Raw genomic sequence first — 22,366 nt, 5'->3', positions numbered from 1 at the left:
GCCTATTGTGTTCCATGACCAGAGCAGTTGTTATTCTATTGTCATCAAGGTATATTGTTGCCGTATTTGTGGAAGAAAATGCTCCTTGGTTAATTCGCTCAATTTGATTATTTGAGACATCAATAAATAGAAGTTTATCGTTACGAAACTGACCATCTATTTGTATTATTTGGTTAGATCGCAATGCAAGAACAGAAAGCTCATTTAAGTTACTGAAGTCTTTTGCAGACACATATGCTATCAGATTGTACGACAGGTCGAGATTCTCAAGAAAATACAATCGTGAAATATCTGGAACGGCCTGTAGTAAATTATTAGTCATGGTTAATACAACGAGCTTGGATAGGCATGAAATATTTCCAACTGTCTTTATCGAGTTTGAACTGAGATCGAGTTTTATCATTTTTGATGAATTGGTTAGTTGTAGATGTGAGATCTTGCCGTCAGTGGCTGTGAATGAAATGAGGTTCGGAACCTTCTCTAGGAGTGATGATAGGCTTTTGTTTCCTTTGATGTGAGAGACGTATAATCTCTCTAGACTTGGTATAAATGGAATACCTTGCGTTGGGTTTTCCTCGGTTTGATAACGTAGAACTGCACTCGTCAAATTCACGTTTCCAAGAGCAGAAAAGTTTGAGAGTTTGTTTTGTGAAATGTCGATGTTAGTGAGAGTATTTGAAAATGAATTCTGCTCAATTATCAAGATGGCATTTAGATAAAGCCGGATCGTGTTTAATTGAGGCAGAGAGAACGTGCCCATCGGAATAAGAGATATTCGATTTTTACTCAAATCTACTTCACGGAGTTGGTTCAAACCGACGAAGGATTCACAAGTCAGAGAACGAATTAGATTGCCCTGAAAGGAAATGTAAGTAAGGTTTCGTGGAAGGCTGTTCCTCTGAATGGTACGTAGCTTGTTGTGTCCTAAAGTGAGGAATTCAAGATTTGGGACATCGACGTGAAAATCAGGAGGGATGGATTGAATAGCGTTGAAATCTAAATGCAAAGCATGCAAAGAATTAGATTTATAGAAAGTAGGGATTCGTTGAAGAACGTTTACACTCAGCAAAATGCTCTGGATATGTCTCAACCCTTGAAAAAGGAAACTGTCAAGCTTGATGAAAGCATTTCTAGACAAATCTAGCAGAGTGACGTTGCTGTACTTGCGTAAGTGGTTGGATCGTATTTCCAGTGGTATATCTGTTGAATGATTACCAGACCGCTGCTCCTTTAGATAGTCTGCTCTGAAGCGATGCCATTGCTTCTCCCGGAGAAACACACCACGGCAAATAAGTGCCGGACCATTACCTTGGCAAGAGCAGACCTGACATACGTCTACTTCTTGTTCTTCTGTAATTGTCGCGACATTGGTGGAAAGGAAAATGTAAAGGAACAGCACAATTTCCTTGTCAAAGAGCGCCATCTGTCAACATACAAACAAACAAGAGAACATAGATTTGAATTACAAGAGTCAAGCAAGGCGTTTTCAGATTTAACATGCATCCAGACCAACTTAATATTTCTTAATTGACTACAGAGTTTGGTCAATAGTTTTACAAGTAATACCTCAGTCACATTTGCTGCGGCCGCCGTATATTAAGATCGAATAGCAATTCTCTGGTCGCGGCAGAATTTCCACGGCCACTTCATGTAGCAGTCGCCGTACGACGTACTTTTAAATTTATGGAGACAGAAAATCTGCGGTTGACATATGTCATGGAAATTATGACGTATGGTCGCCTTAGGGCGACCCTGCGGCGGCCATAGTTTTTTGACAAGTACTAGGGTAGAAGCAAAGTTGCCACAAGGCACCCTTACGGCTGCCGCAGGGGGACTATACAGGGAGCATGATTATAATGCGTGGCCTGTCACACTCATGATATTTTACAATAGACATTTCATTTCAAAAAGTTTCGAATGCATGTGTCGCACCATGCCTACCAAGCGACCATGCGACCCCCTAGGTCAGTCGTAATAACTCCTTACGCTCGACCTAAGACCGCCATATCCGTCCTGCGCCATGGCTACGGCTAGTTTAATTTCTACGGCGAGCGTAGAAATGAATAAAGAAATCTTTTAACTCCGCGATAAAATTCTACGGCCATCCTTGCGGTCTGTAAAAAAAAAACCACGCCGTACGTCGACCCAGCGGCCGCCGTAGAAATCTCTCGAATTCAGGTAAGCCGCCTCACGCCTGCCGTAGAGCAAATGTGACTAATACCTTGGTCACATTTGCTCTACGGCAGCCGTACGGCGAGTCGAAAACAGCCGTTTTGATATTTTTTGTCCAACTGCAAATAGAAGGCTGTTTTCGACTCGCCGTATGGGCGCCGTAGAGCAAAATGTGACCAAGGTATAAATGGGTTTCTCAGAGTAAAGGGTGAACTCCAATAACCGTTACAACTACACTCGAAAAAAGGGTGCTGTTTAGAATCTTTTTCCCGTATTTGGAACCCTTTAATGTTCCTCAAAGAAGCAAAAATTGGTTCTAAGCAGTCCCTCTGATCTAATTTTGATTGTATAAGAGCTCTTGTACAACCAAAAATGGGCCAGAAGGATAGAACCATTTAATAATAACTATGGTGATGATAACAATATTGTAAACTAATGGTAATAATTGGTCCATACTTTTCTGCGCTTGTTATTTGGTATCGTAATACCCCAATTCTACGTAAGCCACTGTATAAGCGTTAAAACGTTCAAGGAATAAATCCTACCGGGTACACCTTCGCCAATATGGACGAATTCATACCTGAAAATAATGTTAAAGGGGACTCCACGCTGAAAATAAATAAAGTAAAAATTCTTCAAGCAAATGCTGAAAATTTCATCGACATTCGAAGATATCCAGTGCGTATCAAAAAAAGAGTTTACACTTAGAAAAACTCCTGAAAAATTATACATTTGTAATATCCTGAAGATTTTTCCACATTTTAACATTGGTACAGATCCATTTAAGCATATTACGATATAACTGTCGAAAAATATTTCCGCTTGAGTGAGCACCACTTACTTGTGTAAAGTTAGTGAAAAGTGATTTGCGCATAACTTTGAAATAGTTATGCGAATAAAAGTAGACCTTCATCATGAAGAACACGTGGAATTTAGCAAGTAAAATTGATTTGAAGATATCTTTTACCCTTTTTAACTTGTTTCCTTGCCCAAAACACTTCGAAGAGTGCGCATTGCGCCCCACCCCACTCCCCCAGACACCGAGGCCGTCGTGACGATATTTGCTTTACACTGAGCTGTACTTTACATGAAATGGCTATAAAGCTTTGTTTTCATTTTGTTAATCATTCTCAAGCTTGGGAAAAGTGTGGAGAAACAAGTATTAAATGAAAAATGAAATGTGAAACCACTTTAAATTATAAGAACTTATTAAAAGAAAAAAGATGGAGATGTCTGATATAAACTTTTCAGTTATGTCCTCAGATCCAGCTGCATGGCACAAAAAGGGTAAGGTTGTGCTTACTAAGTGTTGAAATTTCAATTTGGGTGGCAAAATTGTTACAAAATGCTTGAATTCATTCGTTTTATTTCAATTGACTTAAAGTGCAAGGGAAATGTATGAGAGATGTTTCGAAGGCTAAGTTTGATTTCGCCCTTTCCCCTTGCCACAGCGTGAAAACGAGCATTTCTGCGCAAACAGATTTCTGTGAGCTTTACAAAAATGGACAATACTCACTTAATTGTAACATTCTGTCAAAACTTTTACTTTCATTGGATAAATGAGACCCAAACCCAAGATTATATGTGAAAAAATTACCCACATGTCATATATTTTTGTCTCGCCCACCAGAGGTGAAGGCGAGACTTACGGATCCAAATGTCGTCCGTCCGTCACAAACCTGTAATGACACATAACTCCACAACCATAAGTCGCTTTTCAACCAAACTTGGATGGTAGATGGACTTGGGGGACCTGCATGTTATGCTGCAGTCTGAGGTCATACGGTAAGGTCAAAGGCCATTTTCAGGTCAACGTTAAAGTTTACATGCAAGACTCTCTTGTGACACCTAGCTCCGCAACCGTATGTCGCTTTCCAATCAAACTTGGATAGTAGATGGATTTAAGGGACCCGCATGTTATGCTACAGTCGGAGGTCACATGATAAGGTCAAAGGTCATTTTCATGTCAACATTAAAGGTTACATGCAAGACTCTCTTAGGACACCTAACTCCGCAACTGTAAGTCACTTTTTAACCAAACTTGGATGGTAGATTTACTTGGGGGACGTGCATGTTATGCTGCAGACGGAGGTCACATGGTAAGGTCAAAGGTCATTTTGAGGTCAACGTTAAAGTTTACATGCAAGACTCTCTTATGACACCTAACTCCGCAACCGTAAGTTACTTTTCAACAAAATTTAGATGGTAAATGTACTTAGGCGACCTGCATGTTATGCTGCAGTCGGAGGTCACATGGTAAGGTCAAAGGTCATTTTCAGGTCAACATTACAGTTTAACGTGCAAGGCTCTTATGGCAAGTGTTATTCCATCCCAGTCATTTCACAATGAAGTTTCAATATAATTCTCTTGCGTGTCCTCGCATATCACGATATTTCTGGTTATTTTTCACAAGTGGGCGAGACACAAAATTGCTTTTGCCTTGTTTAATTCTCAGGTCTTTTTCAAAGTGTAAAGTTTTTTTGATACGCACTGTAGAGCGAAGTTATAATTCGAAGTTAAGCATTTGTGAAAACAGTTATATGCATCCGTCATGAATGAATAATAATTAAGTGGGCTGATGCCATGTCCCCACTTTCCCCTTTCTTAAGTTATTATATGAAATCATAACGTTCATACAGGTGTGTATATGTCTCCCTTGTATCAACGTAAGTTGCAGCAATAAATATTTCATGCATTATTTCATTCATGAACCATGATGGACAAAATTAGAATAAATATGATTTTATATGATAAAATAGAAAGGAATAATTGGGAATATGATATCAGCTTGCTCTTTGCATGATATTCGTGAAGGCATGCTGTCACCTGTAGGAACTTTTTTTGGACCCACATGTGATTACAGACTCGAATAAACATCAAAAACTTAATAACATATTTGGAAATTTAAATACTTTAAACTTTTCAAGTCATTACTATTTCTTCACAATCTTTTTAACAAATAGATTTTGAATATTCAAGTGAAAGCGACCACAGACACCCAATACGTGTATCTTTGAAATGATATGGTGACTGGAGAGTATAAACTTTGGGTTGCTGATGACATCGCCATGCACTCCCAGGTGGTTGTTTTGTAAAGCTGTTCGTATTTTAAGAGCGACTTTAAGAACGACTGGTGGTCCTTTCTTGTGGAAAATGTTATATTCATTGGCGATGGTTAAGCGCGGAAGAAAGGTTTACTAGTCATTCTTAAAGTCGCTCTTAACTTACGAGCAGCTTTATGAAACGCCCCCTGGTTGATTGGAAACAGTTCCTTTATACCAACTTCTGATCTGAGGTCGTCGGTGGAACTGAAGCCGGCAGCTCTCTGGGTATTTGAATCATCTAGCTCCTCGAATTCTGCCTGGATATGTAAGTGCAGCCCTAACGGATGTCTGCTGATATCTAAAAATGCTCTCCTCTATTGCCTATATTTACCTTATATTTATCCCATATCCCAATGAAGTGTTTCTACTGAGGAGAGACGAAACTAAACTTGTAAAAAGCAGATAAATAGTAATAACATAATGTAAATACTTGATATTGCCAACCATTTCTCCTCCCATACGTTTGTGAAGAAGAGATGGCTGCTTCTAATGATGCAAAAAAAGTGATTCTTATATTTCCTATAGTAAATGAGAATACGATTTAGATTTGTTTTGAGAAAAAAATAAATATGCCAAATGGGCTTTCTTTTAAATGAATGGAATATATTCCATGTGCTGAAATGGACAGCCCTCAATTAATTCGTTAAATTTGAAAATCTCCTAAGGTTTAAAGCAGCAGTGAGTTGGCTTATTTTTATGTTATTCGGAATATAAAATAATAATAAGAATAGAAAATGCAAACATTTCTGACAGGCATTTAATCATCTCCTTTATGCATTTTTGCACTTGATTACAATATTTTTGTATTAAATAATATGTCTAGAATATAAATTTACTTGGATCCCCTCTCGGGGTTGGATGTCTCTGCGCTCCTACTTAACTAGGAATTTATTCAAGAGAATCAAGGTTTACTTACGATTCGCGGTGAAAAAATATCAATGGATGTCTTCCCAGCTTGGATTTAAGAATGCGATTTTTTCAGAAGAATAGAAGAACTTTTTGTTTAGTTCATTGAATACATGCAGTGAAACTTTCCGATTAAAAACCTGGCGAGAAGTGAAACGAAATGAACAAGAGATTGAAGAGATAGAAAATGCAGCCTTTCTTGCTGAATGTGATATTGAAAAAAGAGGGCGCAACTTCCTTATGATTTTGACGGTGCGAATAGTGTGTTTGATATGTCTATACGTTCTGCGTTGTAGTTTTTACGAGCTAAAAATATTTCTGATGTCACTGGAATATATCACAGGACAGGGGTGTAAAGGCAGCAATGATCAAGACTGTTTTAATCACATCGTGGCAAGTTTTTAGATAATTGACCTGAAAATGGGACTTTTCCAGCACATTTTTAATGGTGAATATGAAACATATCCTAAACATATCTCATTAAACAAACAATGCGAACGCGACCTTAAATTGTATAGATATATTGACCTGAAAAGTTTTAAGTACTTGAAAAAAAAATTTTTTTGCAAACAATTATGGACTAGTGTCGTATTCCAAAAAAAAAGAAAGTAAAACAAAACTTTCTGATCAAAATTACATCCCCCCAAATTTTAACCTTTCAATGTTTTTTTTTTTTGGGGGGGGGGTCTAGAGGTTGTTGTTTTCACGGAGCAATTTTTATACAAGGGAAACACGATGATAAATTATTCTAGCAAAAAATGGAAGAGGTATGATCTGCTCTGTGTAGCACCCCCCCCCCCCTTGAACGAGACCAACTTCAGTTTGAATAGAGAGGTTAAGATTTTGGCGCTTTCTGACAGTGAGGTGCCACTATGATCAGAGAGTAAAGGCAAGGGGGTAAAACCCTGAACTAAACAAGTTTACATGATGTTTGACAACCCTTTTCTGTCCGTAGTCTTAATTTGCTTCCCGAATGAGCATTGTGCCCAAGGCCGGCTTGTCCGAGGCCAAGACCGAATATTATGATACTATATTGGTGGCAAAGGCCGTTGACTTTCGAGGGACCCTAAATACCTGTTATTTCTTTGCCCAGTGATGCTTTTGCTCTGATTGGTTATGTTAGTAGGCCTATTATTTTTCCACACCTCCATAAAAAATACATGCTGATATATATGTACACTCATAGATATAATCCATACATACCAACACCCACCCAAACCACTAACCATATTCATGTTAATACTTTGAGGACGATTATATTTTGTTTAGTTGACCTCAGGTTTTCCGATTGTTTTGAATTCAAGGTGTCTGGGAGTCTATGTTAGGCAACATACTGTCCACACAACAATTATTGTTTTTTTTAAAAAAATGTCAAATTTTCGGTAGTTTTCATCCAAAGCGCACGCATTATTGGTTCCCAGAATTGGATAGAGTTTTAACCATATGTTGTGTGGACAGTACTATGTTGCCCAACTATTTTAAGAGTGTGCAGACTATTTTTTATTTCAAACCAATCCGAATGGCTGGGCAAAATTCAAAGTTTTCATTATAGTTTGATGAAAAATGAAAGTGTTATCATGCAGCTATAAATATGACATATCCTTTTTCGATTACTGGAACCTACTTTTGAATCATACAGCCAGAGTAATTTTACATTAAATATTTCTTTTGCGCTCTTTTGTCTTGAGATGACGAGTATATTGATTAATGAGTCTAGAATCTTGTGGACGGTACATCCATAGTACATCCACACTGTAAAAACTGTGGTGTTAAAACTGACACCAATTGGTGTTAATAGAGGACCACACCCTGAGGTGTTAAAATAACACCCTAGAGATTGGACTTAACACCAAAGAGTGTAAATGTAACAGCCATAGGTGTTGTAATAACACCTATAGGTGTAAAATTAACACCACCAATTTCATGTTCTTGTCACAACGACGTTTTTAGGGTTTCGTTCACCCGAACCTGGGGCCTGTTGCAGAAAGAGTTTGCGTTTAAACGCAAGCCAAAAAATCAATCGCAAGTCCCAAATGCGCGCTGTTGATTGGTTGAAAATCAAGTTGCGCATGATTATTAGAGTTGCGATTGATTGCAACTGTTTCTGCAACGGGCCCAGACCAAAATAACATAATACTCTCCTTTTGAAGGAAAGCAACACCTACTAAAGATCATTCTCAGACCAACGTTAAGATATTCAGGTGAATAAACAAAAATTATATTTGTTGTATAAGAGCCGATTATTCATTGATAAAGCAAATGACAGGATAATTAATTTATTTTCATCGATTTTACCAATTATTTTCGTTTCTCTTTGTTAATTATATATATATTTCATTGTTAACACCCACAGTTACAGCAATGGGCCGTTCTTCTAACGCCCAAGGGGATGAGGACAACGAGTATGTGAAAGCAGTAGCCAGGTAATAAAACAAGCAGTGTTCCCATCTTCTTCTCTTTGTTTGATTATCATCATAGCTTTCATTGGATATTCAACGAGGACTTCCACAATATTTACAGACTGCACGCGCCCTGATTCAAATCGCTGTTACGTTCTTCAGTTTGATTGGTCAAAAGTGCAAATCATCGTGATGACGCATGCGCATATGTAGCTGCATGGTCATTGTTTTTTTATAATTTTGTTTTCTTTGATGTGAAGCCAACCAGTATACATTGCAGATATCATTTTGTACGAGGATTTCTATCATAGATCCACATCATCCTCACCAAAACAGCTAGAGGTTACAACAGGGGACGCGGATGAGGGGGCTGGGGTGCTTCAGCCCCCACACCTTTTATCCAAAACCGTGCACAAAAACGTAAAAAAAATGACCATCTTATTGTGATTTTTCCATGGTCAGCCCCCCCCCCCAACTTTCGGCTCAGCACCATGCACTTTCAAAACCGGCTAGCGGCCTTCGTAAAATCACTGCAAAGGAATTCGAGAAGACACTCCGATCGGGCGCGGATATTTCTTGATACTTTTTTTATGCGATCGGGGATGGAGGAATCTGACGCCCCCCCCCCCCTGACTATGAGCGTGATGAGGTTACAAGACTTCGCCATTTTCTGTGTTATTCCGTGAAATATCAACGATGTTGAGAAAGAAATAAGAAAAAAAAAGAAACTTTAGTTTGAAGAAAAAACAAGAAGACATTATAGGCAAATTGAAAAGAAATAGGAACAATAGCGCAAAATGGAATGTAAGAAATAAAACTGGAGGAAAATTTAAATAAAATTCTGAAGAATTAAGAAAGGAAGGAAAGAAAGAAGGAAGGAAAGAAGAAGGAAAGAAAGACAGAAAAAAAGAAAGAACGAAACAGTCAGTGAATAAAATAGATGTACAAATGAAACATCAAATAAACAAACAAAATGAATTAATTCAGAATATCAAATTAACTTAAATCATTTAGATTGGGTGTCCCTAATAAAGAAAGGTTTTCTGTTAACGAATGCTCCGTCGACACCGATCTACATGGGTTTTAAAAGGTAATTTATTGATATGATGATAATGCACAAAAAGGATTTATATACCGTGACAGTTCAGGACTCATTTTCTATGAAAATAGAGGAAATTGACGAGACAAGGGAAACAGAAGGGGAGAAATGCGAAATACATTTTGTAGGGTGGACAGAGTGTTTTTTTAATCTGATAATGCTCTTCGTAAAGTTATGCATGGGTTTTGCCCAAGGCGTGAATTTACACTTCAAACTGGAATTTCATCGCAGCAACAAAAAAGTATGATGTAAAATGTTGAAATAAGGAGGTTTACGCAGTAAGCAATGCCTCTATTTACAGTTGGCACTATTCAATGGATACTGATTCTGACACAAAACTGCCATTATATCATGAAGGTAGCATGTATTGGAATGTACATAAGACCAAAGTGTGATGGAAGACTCACCGTCATGGGCGGAAATCTGTCCCCTACGGTACCCAATGGTAAGGGGACCAGGGGCTGGAAACTTTGACAAGCAAAAAAATATAAGGTCATTTTAACCCCCCCCCCCCAAAAAAAAAAAATGACAAGCAAAAAAAAAAAGGTTTTCATTGAGTCCAAAATACATGTATTATTGTATTTTTCTCCATCATAAAAGACCAAAAATAGTAGGGGGCACTTGGTATTGTGTCCCCCTACTATTTTTGGTAAGGGGACGCCCCCTTGGTTTTCCGCCCATCCCCATCGTCGCAATTGTTTGTCGTTGTTGTTTTAATTGACAAGCATGGAAATCGGACCGGTCGTAGTTTCTTGGACTGATAATTCTCTGTGTTACGTCACCCTTACAGACTTAAAATGTTGGGCAGCATACTGTCCTCTGTGTTGGGTAATGTATGTTGGTAAATGAATATACTATTCTAGGCAATTATTGTCCAATTGAGCAATTTTATTACCCAATCTGGACAGATTTTAACCAATAGTTGTGTGGATAGTATGTTGCCAAGTGATGGTTAGACGTTGGGCCTTTTTCGCCCAGACTTTTTGAGGGTAGAAACATTTGAAGGTACGAATTGCAACCCTTTTGTTCTTTATTTGGAACCTTAAAAAACGGTTCTCGAAGTTTCTTAAAGTGCTCAGGAACCTTAACTGCTATTAGAGTTAACAGTATTGCGATAAATGAAACGGGGAGTAGTATAATGAAGATAATATTTTTTTGCCTTTGAAAATCTACGAGAGAGCTAAGCAAGCGAGTCGAAAAAGTGATGAATTTCTTTTAATCGATAATCAAGTTAGAAAACATTACATGGAAATTATTATTATTATTATTTTATTTGGCATTCAAAAGACAAAGAATACAACAGATCAAAGACAAGATCAATCAAACTTGTACATGAAATTAATCTTCCTTGGATGTTTCACTGATATTTATGACCATGTTGTTTTCGAAGTTTTTGCCATTTAATAATGATTATAATTTTCTCGATATAATTTCACAGAATGGGTGAACTGCTGACAGTAAGAGGAAAGAATTCATTTCTTTGGCCAGACTTCATCTTCAAGAAATTGGAGATAGGTAAAGAGCATGATCGCACGTAGAAAATTCTCCATGACGCCACAAACAAGGTAAGCTGGAAATGAAATATTCATTTGCTAAATGAGGGAATTACCTGTTCTGAACCAAGTTAATTCTCCTGATGAAGGACGATGTTGAAGATTTTGGATCCATCTTGCCATTGACAAAATAAGCCTCTACAGTGCGTATCAAAAAACAAACGGGACAGATTTGAAAAGTCTATGAAATTTGTGTTTCAAATTATGATCTCTATTATTTTGGTGTCAATAGGTGCTCTAAGATCTTATCTTTTAAATGTCATTAAAATAATATAATTTCGTTCATGCTTGAGCGAACACGGAATGTTTTTGGCTGGGGTTAAAAAAGAGACTTGTGCCAAAATGGCACAAAATGATAAATATGATGGTCGGACTTCTTATATTTTAAAATAGCGTTTCAAAGATAAGATCTCAAAGCATCTATTAACATCAAAATATAGATATAATAATTTGAAACAATTTTTGATATACTTTCAAAATTGTCCCGTTTTTTATACGCACTGTATAATGTAGTAAATAAGTGTAAGAACCTATATCCATGAAGCAATAGTAGGCTTATACAATCCTTTTAAGGCGTCGAAGTAGACATGATGTAAGTCCGCAAGCCTGGGAGGTAATATTTGCATTGCTTTGATTCATCATCGGTTCTTTTAATGTATAATGGGTAAAATGCATATTTCGGACTCAAAAAAGATTTCTAAATGGCTTCACTCCATTAGTAGAGCTTTGCGTGCTTTCTAACTTGCTAATCTAATGCAATAGATTATATTAAATATGGCTAGGACCATAAAAAAATAAATTGCTTGTATAAAATAGCCCAAACAGACAATAGTAACAAAAATTTGCAATAAAAACATAAAACTATAGTTTTCAAATAAAGGCAAACCTCACCTGCAGATATATGCGCAAACACAATCACACAAAGCGGCACACACACCCTGACAATGTTATAAATTTTTCATTAAGTAGGCTCTGCATATTTTTTAACGGGATACAATTGAGCAGTCTGCTAGAGAAGTTGGGAGTTGATTCCATTTTTTATACCGGTAAAAGTTACTGGAAGTTTCTTTAGGGAAGATGGAAATGATAATTTTTGTCGAGTAGCATGAATGAAAATTTGAGTGAAAACATCATTTGCAATATTTCAGTGGAATATTTTAGGAAATTACAAGAATTATGTGATAAGTCATGGGGCACTCTCTTGTTCCTACATGTAAGTCTATGATTTGTTTTGGCTACATCCGGGGGCTTCATTCAAGGATAATGTTATCGGCTTTAAACCAGGTAGAGAATTTTGCTCTTTCCGTGTACCGACAAGACAAGTGTTTTTTATGTTACTGTTACTCATAAGTGCACAAGTATCATTGGTTTATTTGGGTTCCCACATCACCCCTTACTTTCCAGAAATAAGTAGGCCTATCAAGTCCACCCGAGGACATCACCGTACGCAGCATAGAGGACAGAGCTTCTAAATTTTTTTGAAATATTACATTTTTTACTGAAAATTTTCACAAAATCCACCAAATTTGTGTACGAAATCCCTCGAATTCACTTCCGACAATGCACAATTGCCCCCAAGACAATTTCAGTTGTTTCGCTCACTCGCGTCTGAGTTTCTTGATTGTTGTATGCGTCTTGCCCCTCGATCCCCGCCCCTTGGGGGAAAAAATCTGCGAACGGCCATGCCCAAGGCTGATCTCTATGATTGCAAGATGAATTCGGCAACCCTCGTAGTCGGGCATTAAAGCGGATTTAAAACATGGATAACTGATTGCAGATTACCATAAATTAAACATTTTATCTGAAGGTGGGAAAATCAAGGTCTCGTCAATATTCATTGCATTTCGGGGACAGCGCCACTTATAGATGAGAGAAAGGTCGGCCGCCCTCACATTTCGAGTTATAATACATGGATCGGGGATAAAGAGGGGTGGAGAGAGAAAAAAATTAAGACGAAAGAATAAAGTAAGAACGAAGTATAAGTCGTATTAAAGCGTTGCAACATGACACAAATGTATTGCCCCCCCCCCCCCGCCTTCCCCCGTCAAAATTATTTGCCAAAGTCCCTGTTGCGTTCTGTTATGCGTTCTATTAAAAAAAAAGCTGTATAGAGCTGGAATTATCACTATTTATTTATCATAATATTCATCACATTCGCATCACATATAGATGATACAGGAAAGACTTCAGGATTCGACGAAAGACTCTCGGTCTTATGGTAGTGGTGGTGACGAATTGGTTACAAGGAGACGCAAGAGAATCGCATTTCTTGATCTACTCCTTCAGATGCACCGAGAAGACGCGAGCTTCACGCTGGACGATATTCGTGAAGAAGTCGATACTTTCATGTTCGAGGTAATTCATCGTTCCACTGTCACGATTCGCTCCTGACCACGAGTAGTGATCGTATCAGATCATAAGATGGGATCGTATCACGGCACTTGAGCAAGACATTTTATCTAAGCACATTGCTGTTTCATCGTTATTCAAATGAATGAAAATGTTATATGAATTATGAATACCAATGTGAAACTTCTTTTATTAGGAAAAAAAAGCAGTCGTGGCAATCGTATTGATCTTATAAAAAATATTGAATGGTCTGCGATGACGAGTTACGAACGAGGCGTAAGGATCAGTGATATCGATATTCACTTTTTTGTGTATACCATGCACTTATCTGTATATTGACGCAGGATGGGAGAGAGAAAGGAGAGTCAGGCGAGTCAGGATGGACTTTTTACCACCCTCATAAACAAAAGAAATAAAGTGGTCTTTCAAAAATTTCAGTGCACAATTATTATTTCGGTCGGTTTCGTGGTGGCCCTTTATTTGGATAGAGACAAATGAAACGAGCATAACGCTGAAAATTTCATCAAAATCGGATGTAAAATAAGAAAGTTATGACATTTTAAAGTTTTGCTTATATTTCACAAAACAGTGATAGGCACTGCTCAGTGACATGCAAATGAGACAGTCGATGATGTCCCTCACTCATTATTTCTTTTGTTTTTATTGTTTGAACTATACAATATTTCATATTTTTACAGATTTGACAATAAGGACGAACTTGACTGAACCACATAGCAGTATAGTATTAAAAATGCTAATTCCACATGTTTAGGGAGAAATTAATCGTTGTTTCACTTGACAATGAGGATAAAACTAGAATACTTCATATTTCATATAATAAAATACAAAAGAAATAGTGAGTGGATGACGCCATCAGTCTCCTCATTTGCACACCGACCAGGATGTGCATATAACTGTTTTGTGAAATTAAGCAAAACTTTAAAATGTCATAACTTTCGTATTTTACATCCGATTTTGATGAAATTTTTAGTGTAATGGATTTTTTCTCTTTTTATTCAAATCAACTTCTGGTTGGTGTGGACTTGTCCTTTAAATATAAATTTAACTATTACCAAGAGAGGGAGCTAGAATACCCACAACATAGAGATGATACATCTCTATGACAAACAATCTCAACGCATCGTCGGTTATTGTATATAACCTGTGTATGTTTCGAATGTTAGATTACGCCCAAACTTTATTCAAATTAGCCATTATTCCAAATATTTAGACTAGATCTAACATCCTTTCTTTGATCTTACTCTTCATATCCCAGGGCCATGACACCACTGCTGCTGCAGCAGGATGGGCTATCTTTCTGATTGGACATCACCCGGATGTACAGCCGAGACTACACATGGAAATGGACCAGGTCTTTGGTAGGTCATGATAAACATTATCATAGGTCAATTCCACCACCGAAAGATGTTGATTTGAATCAAGAGAGGAAAAATCAGACAAGCATAATGCTGAAAATCTCATCAAAATCGGATGTAAAATAAGAAAGTTATGACATTCGAAAATTTCGCTTATTTTTCACAAAATAGTTATATGCACAATTTAGTCACATGCAAATGAGAGAATCGACAGGTCAATGAGGAGAAAATTAGACTATTTCATATTTCAAATAATAAAATACAAAAGAAATAGTGAGTGAGTGATGTCATCAGTTCCTCCATTTGCATACTGACCAGGATGTGAATAGTTATTTTGTGAAATTAAGGGAAACTTTGAAATGTCATATCTTTCTTATTCGATTTTGATGAAATTTTCTGTGTTGTGCTGGTTTTATTTTTCTCTTTTTATTCAAATCCGATTTTTTTTGGGGGGGTGGACTTCTCTTTTAAACAGTTAAGAGCTTATTTTGGGTGGCTCTTTACATAGGATTTCAGAATTGGGGGGGGGGTTGACTGACCGTGAAGCAAGCGGGTGCCTATAATCAGTTAGCATCCATTAAACGGTTATCTTTTACATTGGCAAAAGGTGTGCTTGTGGCAGCTCCAGGAACGGGCACATACGGCCCAATGCCCGCCCCCCCCCTCCTTTAGAGCAATAACAAATACTAATTTATCTTAGGGATATTTGTCGTGCATTCGCAAGTGAGGATTTTTCTTTGGGGCGTGGGCGGGGTTTGTCATTTTTTTCCTGACATAAATCACCATTAACTGTGAGGGAGTGAAGACTTGCAATTATTCCGTATAATGTCCAAATTTTATGAGTCATTGACATTTGGAACATGAATTTTCATAGTTGTTTCCGAGTTTGTTCTGTATCATTGGTTGTAATTTGGTATGTCAGGGAGGTATACCCTCTTTCTCAATCGTCATCCATAAAAACAATAAAAACGACTGTACTTGTCATAAATTATGTAAATAGGACATGGCAAGTCAGGGTAGCTATGGCTATACCTCTCAAAAAATGACTCAACGTGGCTCCTTTGTGTGTTATGATAATGCCACTCATTCCACAGAATGTGGTATCCTCGGAACAAAAATGGCACAGTCGTTGTAACCCAAGTTAAAGGGGAATCCAACCCAAATAAAAACTTGTTTTTATAAGGAAAAGAAAAATCAGACAAGTTGATAGGTGAAAGTTTGAACAAAATTGGACAAACAACAAGAAAGTTATGAATTTTTAGAAGTTGTAAATATTGGTAATCACTATACCCATGGAGACTTCAAATTGGCCGCATATGGGATGTCATAGTGATGTAAGGCAAGGACTACTCTTCCATGTACTCCAATACATATTATGGCTAAAATGTCATTTTCCCCCAAAGTTTTATTTCAAATTATATTTTTCTTTCATGAGGACATACTACAATATACTACCTGGGTTATATTTAGATTACTGCCCCAGGGGAAAGGGTACTTAGGAGAAAACCACAAATCCCTGATAATAAAGTACATGGCCTATGGGAAAGTTGTCCTTGCCCCTTGTCATAATTTACTTACACAGTTGCCAATTTGAAATCTACATAGTATTAGTGATCTCAATTTTAAAGCAGCTATAACTTTCTCATTGCTTGTCTGATTTCTTTCAAACTTTCACCATTCTGTTTAATTTATTTTTCTCCTTCCCAACATAACATTTTATGGCCAAGGCTGGATTCCCCTTTAAGGCTCTCGAGTGATACATTTCACAGTGTCCGTATTTATACTATTAAATTATGGTAATTGGTTGCCTTGAATAAATATGATAAACGGCCGGGAGGCGAATATTCTTTCCGTACATGGAAACGCTATGGTACATGAATTATTCATAAGTTGAGCTAAAAAACTGAAGTGCGCAGGCGCATGCGATATGTAATTCTATAGCTTCATCAATTTGTATACACATGAACGAATGGACGAGCACACTCTTGTACATAAATGAATGTATACAGTCCATGCGCCTGCGCACTTCAGTTTTTAGCTCAACTTATGAATAATTCATATACGGAAAAAATATTTGCGGCCGGGAGCATAGTAATTGATTACTCTGAAGATTCATGTACTTGACAGGAGATTCTCTGCGACCCGCGACGTCAGAATGACCTATCTAGGCTTCTATATCTCACATGCGTCATCAAGGAAACCCTTCGTATCCTCCCTTCTGTACCAAGTATCTTAGGGAAGCTTGATGGAGACATCATCTTATACCCCCTTTACACCAGACGAAGTTTCCGCTACGTTCTTGAAGTTCAGAAGAAACCCTGGGACGTGGTGCCAACTTTGTTTGAATTTCTCGAAAGATGTGAAATTGTCACGTGCGTGCTACGTCCTCATCACGTTAATGTGACGTTTATGCTGCGTGTGTAGTGTGCCCACAAAGTTCATTCTGCGCCCACATCCGGCCATGCTGCGTCGAAACGGTTCCCGCTACGTTCCGACTACATCCAGCAGATTGCGCGACTTTCTGTACCTTCGTCTATTTGGACGTAGAGCCAACCGAGTTTACGTGGTGGCCGCGTAGTGGCAGTACAGTAGACATGGACAGAGTTGTTGCCACGTTCTCTTTCGGTGTCCGCTACGTCTATGAAGCTGTTGGTAGGTCTTTACTGCGTGATTACTACGCTCGGTTTAGATGGCGCTTCCGCTACGCTGACTTTGGACATGTTCAAAGTCCACGTAGCGGAAAATTTCTTTTCGGAGATCATGCAGACTTTGCCACGTCAATAACAGTTCTCTCTACGCTCTCAGTACGCTGCAACAGTTCCCACTGCGTCATGGCCATTTTTCTTTGACGTAGCGAGAACTGCATGGACGGCGTTGATGTAATGGGGGTATAAGGTAACGTCCGTAAATCAGTGGCGGACCATGACCCAGAAAAGACAAAGCATTGGAGGGGCACTGTATTGTTTGTGAACAATGCTGTGCCCCTTTATTGCTTTGTCTCCTCCGGGTCACGGTCCGCCACTCGCCCGTTCCACGATTTATTGAGCACTTACTTTCATGAAGCTACAGCCCAAACGAACGGTCTCTAGTTAGACCGATTGTATAATAATGTATTTACCATTCAAATTACGTTAGCTATTATCAGTCGTTTTCACTAACTGCGACAATAGAGGGTGTTTCAAGCTCTATATACCCTACATTAACTTTTACCATGTTTACAGCAGCAGTGGGTGTGTCAGGAATTAACAAGCAGGAGCAAGTGGAGGATGGGAAAATGTAGGGGCAGGGGTGGACAAGTAGAAAAAAAAATGGATGTACTTCAAAATCGAGAGCGAAAAGCGAGCTTGAGTTTATGGAGTGCAGGGAAGATGATGTCGCGTAAATAACAGCGGCCGAGTGATAGAATGTTCAAGCTGTTGGATTTGAGTATACCGGCCAATATATATCCCATTTGCAGATTTACCTGAGCAATGGAACGATTTGGGATGACAATAATATAGAAAGAGGTCATATTACAAAGGTTCACCTTTTTCTAGTCCAAAAGCGTTGAGAATTGTCACCAGTTAAAAGTTTGGAAGAATTTCAGCTCGGGTTCATAATATATGAACCTTTTCAATATCTAAACTAAAATACTTGTGAAACCCGTCGCTTGTTGAAGAAAATTTTCCCCCTTATTTGTGCGAATGTTGGCTTTTCTGCCACTCTTTCTTTTCTTGCATACTAGTAAAATAGTATATGCCCGTCTAGATTTACATGAAACCATATTTGAATATTTACCTGACTACAATTCACTTTTTCACTACCTTGTGTCACTAATGATTATAGATGGGAAGGTTGTCCCGAAGGAGACTCTGGTGGCCTTGAGTATCTATGGTCTTCATCAGGACCCGGAAGAATTCCCCAACCCTGACAGGTTTGACCCGGATAGGTTTCTTCCTGAGAATGCAGAAAAGAGACATCCGTACGCTTATGTTCCCTTTTCAGCTGGACCAAGAAACTGCATTGGTAAGAGTCATCGGGAAATCGGGTTTGTGTGTGTGTGTATCATTGTTGTAGTCAAGGCTCAAACCTCCAAGGCCAAGGCTTTAATACCCAAGGCCAAGGCTTCAATAACCAAGGCTGAGGCCAAGGCATGGGAACCGAAGGCCAAGGCCTGAAAACCTCAAGGCCAAGGCCAAAGCATTTTCAGACTTTCAATATATGGAACAATGAAACAACATTTCCTAGGCAGCAGACATGACGCACAAGACAAAGTGCATAAAAGGTGTGAGCGAGCGAAAATTTTGACCCTTGTACATGAATTAAAATAATTTCATGATAGATTTAGACATATATTATTAAAATAATGATAGTTACCTTTGTTCATTTAGTACATTTTTTTTCTAGGCAGTTTACATTGCAATGATTATTATTACCAAGGTGATCTGATCCTGGCATGACCAATCTCAACATATGTCTTTCTCTACTCCCTGAGACGGGGGAGACAGAACATATTTTTATTTGGGGGGATCAAAGCAAACAGATATTTTCAAATGAGATTAACAACTGCCTGAAGAAGTTTTGTGTTTTGTAGAATTTCAGTTCAGCAAAGCCTTTTAGGTGATTTCTAATTGATAGGACAGATATTTTCACTTAGGCTTTACTTTTCTGCAAGAGAGCATAGCGAGCAAGCGGTTTTGAAAAAAACAAATCAATTCTGAAGTTGTAAGACTCGATTTTTGGTCAATTATTGGCGCTAATCACTGTTATAAGGGCAGCCTTGCGAGATGTTGCCAGCACAAATCACAAGCTCAAACTTCTGGACATTTCGTGTAATAAGAAATGAAAATGAAATATTCCGAGCTGTTATTGTAATCATGAAAAAGATGTGCATCTTACTAAAGAATTAAGCGCAAGCTGAAATTTTTACTGACCAGAAAGGAGGCTGTTCTTGACTGAACAATCTTTTCGAAAATAATGATTGCCATGCCCTTCAGTATAGATTTTTTTTCCCCATTATGATAGCCTTTTTCATATCGCGTTGCATAAATCTAAAAAAAAAGTTTTGTTATCCTCCTGATTTTTATAGATCAACGCATTAAAGTAAATACAAGTTGCATACTAATACAGATAAATATATCTTTGTTAATATGCCAATGTATGAGACGATTTCTGATGTACCTCGAGAAATAAAATTCATGTATTTTTTAACATTTATAATCCTCTTATGCGCTCAAAATGGGCCTTTTTTTAAGTGACACTGCTATGCAAATAATTTAGCATTAGACCATCGAGGGAGTGACTGTATGAAATAATTTGAGTCTAATTTAGTGTTCCACACTTCAAGGTTTTTTCGCCTACAGGCTGTTATGACTGAACATTTAGGTCACTAAACAATTTAAATGGGCGATAAAATAAACAATGATCATTGGGACTGTATATGGTAATTAATTGTGAGAATCCTTATTCCGGAGACCACTTACAGAATTTTATGTTTACAGTTCACCTCTTGCCTAATTGTTTTAATTCTTATCTTTTGGGGATCTTTCAAATCATTTCCGCTGACTTTAGACCTTAATTACAATGTGTTCATACATTACTAACAAAGTTGATGTGTTCGTAAAGCCCAATAATGTTTTTATACTTTTCAATTATGTACATAGTTACTTTTTTTCTTTAGAAATTAATAAATGTTTGTTGAAGCAAATCGTCAGTGTTTCTTCTCACATGTCTTTTTCTTTTGTGTGTGAGGGTGTGTATGTGTGTGTATGTTTTTGTTTAGCCTGGTAGATATGAGACAGCGGTGGTGTGGAAAATGATTAACAACTGATAAAAAAGGCATATTCTCCTTTAGGTTAGGTATTGTTGAAATTAGGAGAACACAAGTCTGTAACCCGGCTCCGGCCCAACACACACACACACAATCCAACCCCCACAATGTAATACAATTGTACATATGTTTAATAGTGTGTTATTGATTACTTGAGTAATATGCGTACCCCTAGCCCACTCTTATTCTTCCATTCCTGTACCAAGAACAAAAAAAAAAACGATTAGGGAAAATATTTTCAATCTACTGTCACGAAACTTTAGAACACTCTTACAAAAGTATTACCCAATAATTTGACATTTAGAGTTTAAAACGAGCAGATAAAATGAATATTTTTTTAAAAAATACATCACTCCCTATATTCTTAGTATGAGGGCACTCTCGTTCTCCCTTTTGTTAATATGGGGTAGAAGTGTACAGATGCATTTCGTGGATTATATATCAGTGAAATTGAGGGGGTGATCGTCTTTACTTAACCAAAAATAGACCGATTTTTACTTTAAGAGTAATATTTGAAAAAAAACCCATAAAATCCATAGAGGCAAGTTGAGTTACGGGCATTCTTTTTCATTTAATTTATTTTGATTCATTTGTATTCTGCATAACAATATAATATGGTTACAAAAATACAACAAAGACATTTTGACAATAAGTCAGATATATTTTGATATGTCATTGAACACAAAACCAATTGTGGAATTTGGATCGTCATTGCAAGCAAAAATTATTGAAATTATGGCAATTTTTATTTTGTTATTTTGTTTTAGTTATTTTGTACTGCTTTGTTGGCCTGTTCACTTTTGAAAAAAAAACCGCTTTACAAAAGCGCCCTGCAGTTTAAACAAACATCATTCAACATGAAAATATAAAGTAAAAGTTTTTCTTTTACATTCTGTCCTTACATGCACACTTATAATGTCGAGAAACATACTTTCCACTATGTTGGTAACAAAAATATATATATATATATATTCTGGGCATTTGTTATCCAACCGAGCAAAGTTATTTCCCATTTATTATTTTTTATTACCCAATTTGGGTAGATTTTAACCAGTGGTTGTGTGGACAGTATGTTGCCCATGGTTAGTTAAAAATTTGGCATTATTGCCAATCTATTATAAGAGTGCGGTTAAGTTGAAGGGAACGTTTTAACACTGTAAAAAATGAACCGAATAGCGTGTCCTATAATTTTGGGTTCCTTTACATTTCAATGACTCTAGATAAGTCAGAAGTAAATTATTTAGTATTTTAACAACAAGAACACATAATTAATATTTCGTCCGCTGCTTAACCGACTGTCAATTCAGTGTGTTAATAAGAAGCGTTCATCCCATTCCAATCTTAACTTGGCATGTAGTCATAAGTGACTAATTTTACCACACACTGTAAGTAATTAAAAGACAAGTCCTCCCCAATGATTAATTTCCCTTTTTAAGTAGAATGACTGATTGTGGTTGTTATTGAATTAGTGAAATTATTGTTCCTACATTGTTTATTTAATATGTAGCGCCTTGAGTAATAATCCATTTCATTGCTGATCCACTAACACACATATTTAACCAGTCTTTACAATCCGGTATTTTCCCAGACTTGTTGAAA

General features: G+C 37.4%; 1 pseudogene; it reads left to right on the top strand.

The window, feature by feature from the left end:
• The first annotated feature begins 1,933 nt into the window (after positions 1 to 1,933).
• LOC121432199 lies at positions 1,934 to 22,282 on the top strand (annotated as a pseudogene).
• The last annotated feature ends 84 nt before the right edge of the window (positions 22,283 to 22,366 follow it).

Source organism: Lytechinus variegatus, chromosome 18 (genome assembly GCF_018143015.1).
Source record: "Lytechinus variegatus isolate NC3 chromosome 18, Lvar_3.0, whole genome shotgun sequence".
NCBI lineage: Eukaryota > Metazoa > Echinodermata > Echinoidea > Temnopleuroida > Toxopneustidae > Lytechinus > Lytechinus variegatus.
The sequence above is the reverse complement of the archived record's forward strand: the minus strand, read 5'-3'. Positions and strand labels throughout refer to the sequence as shown.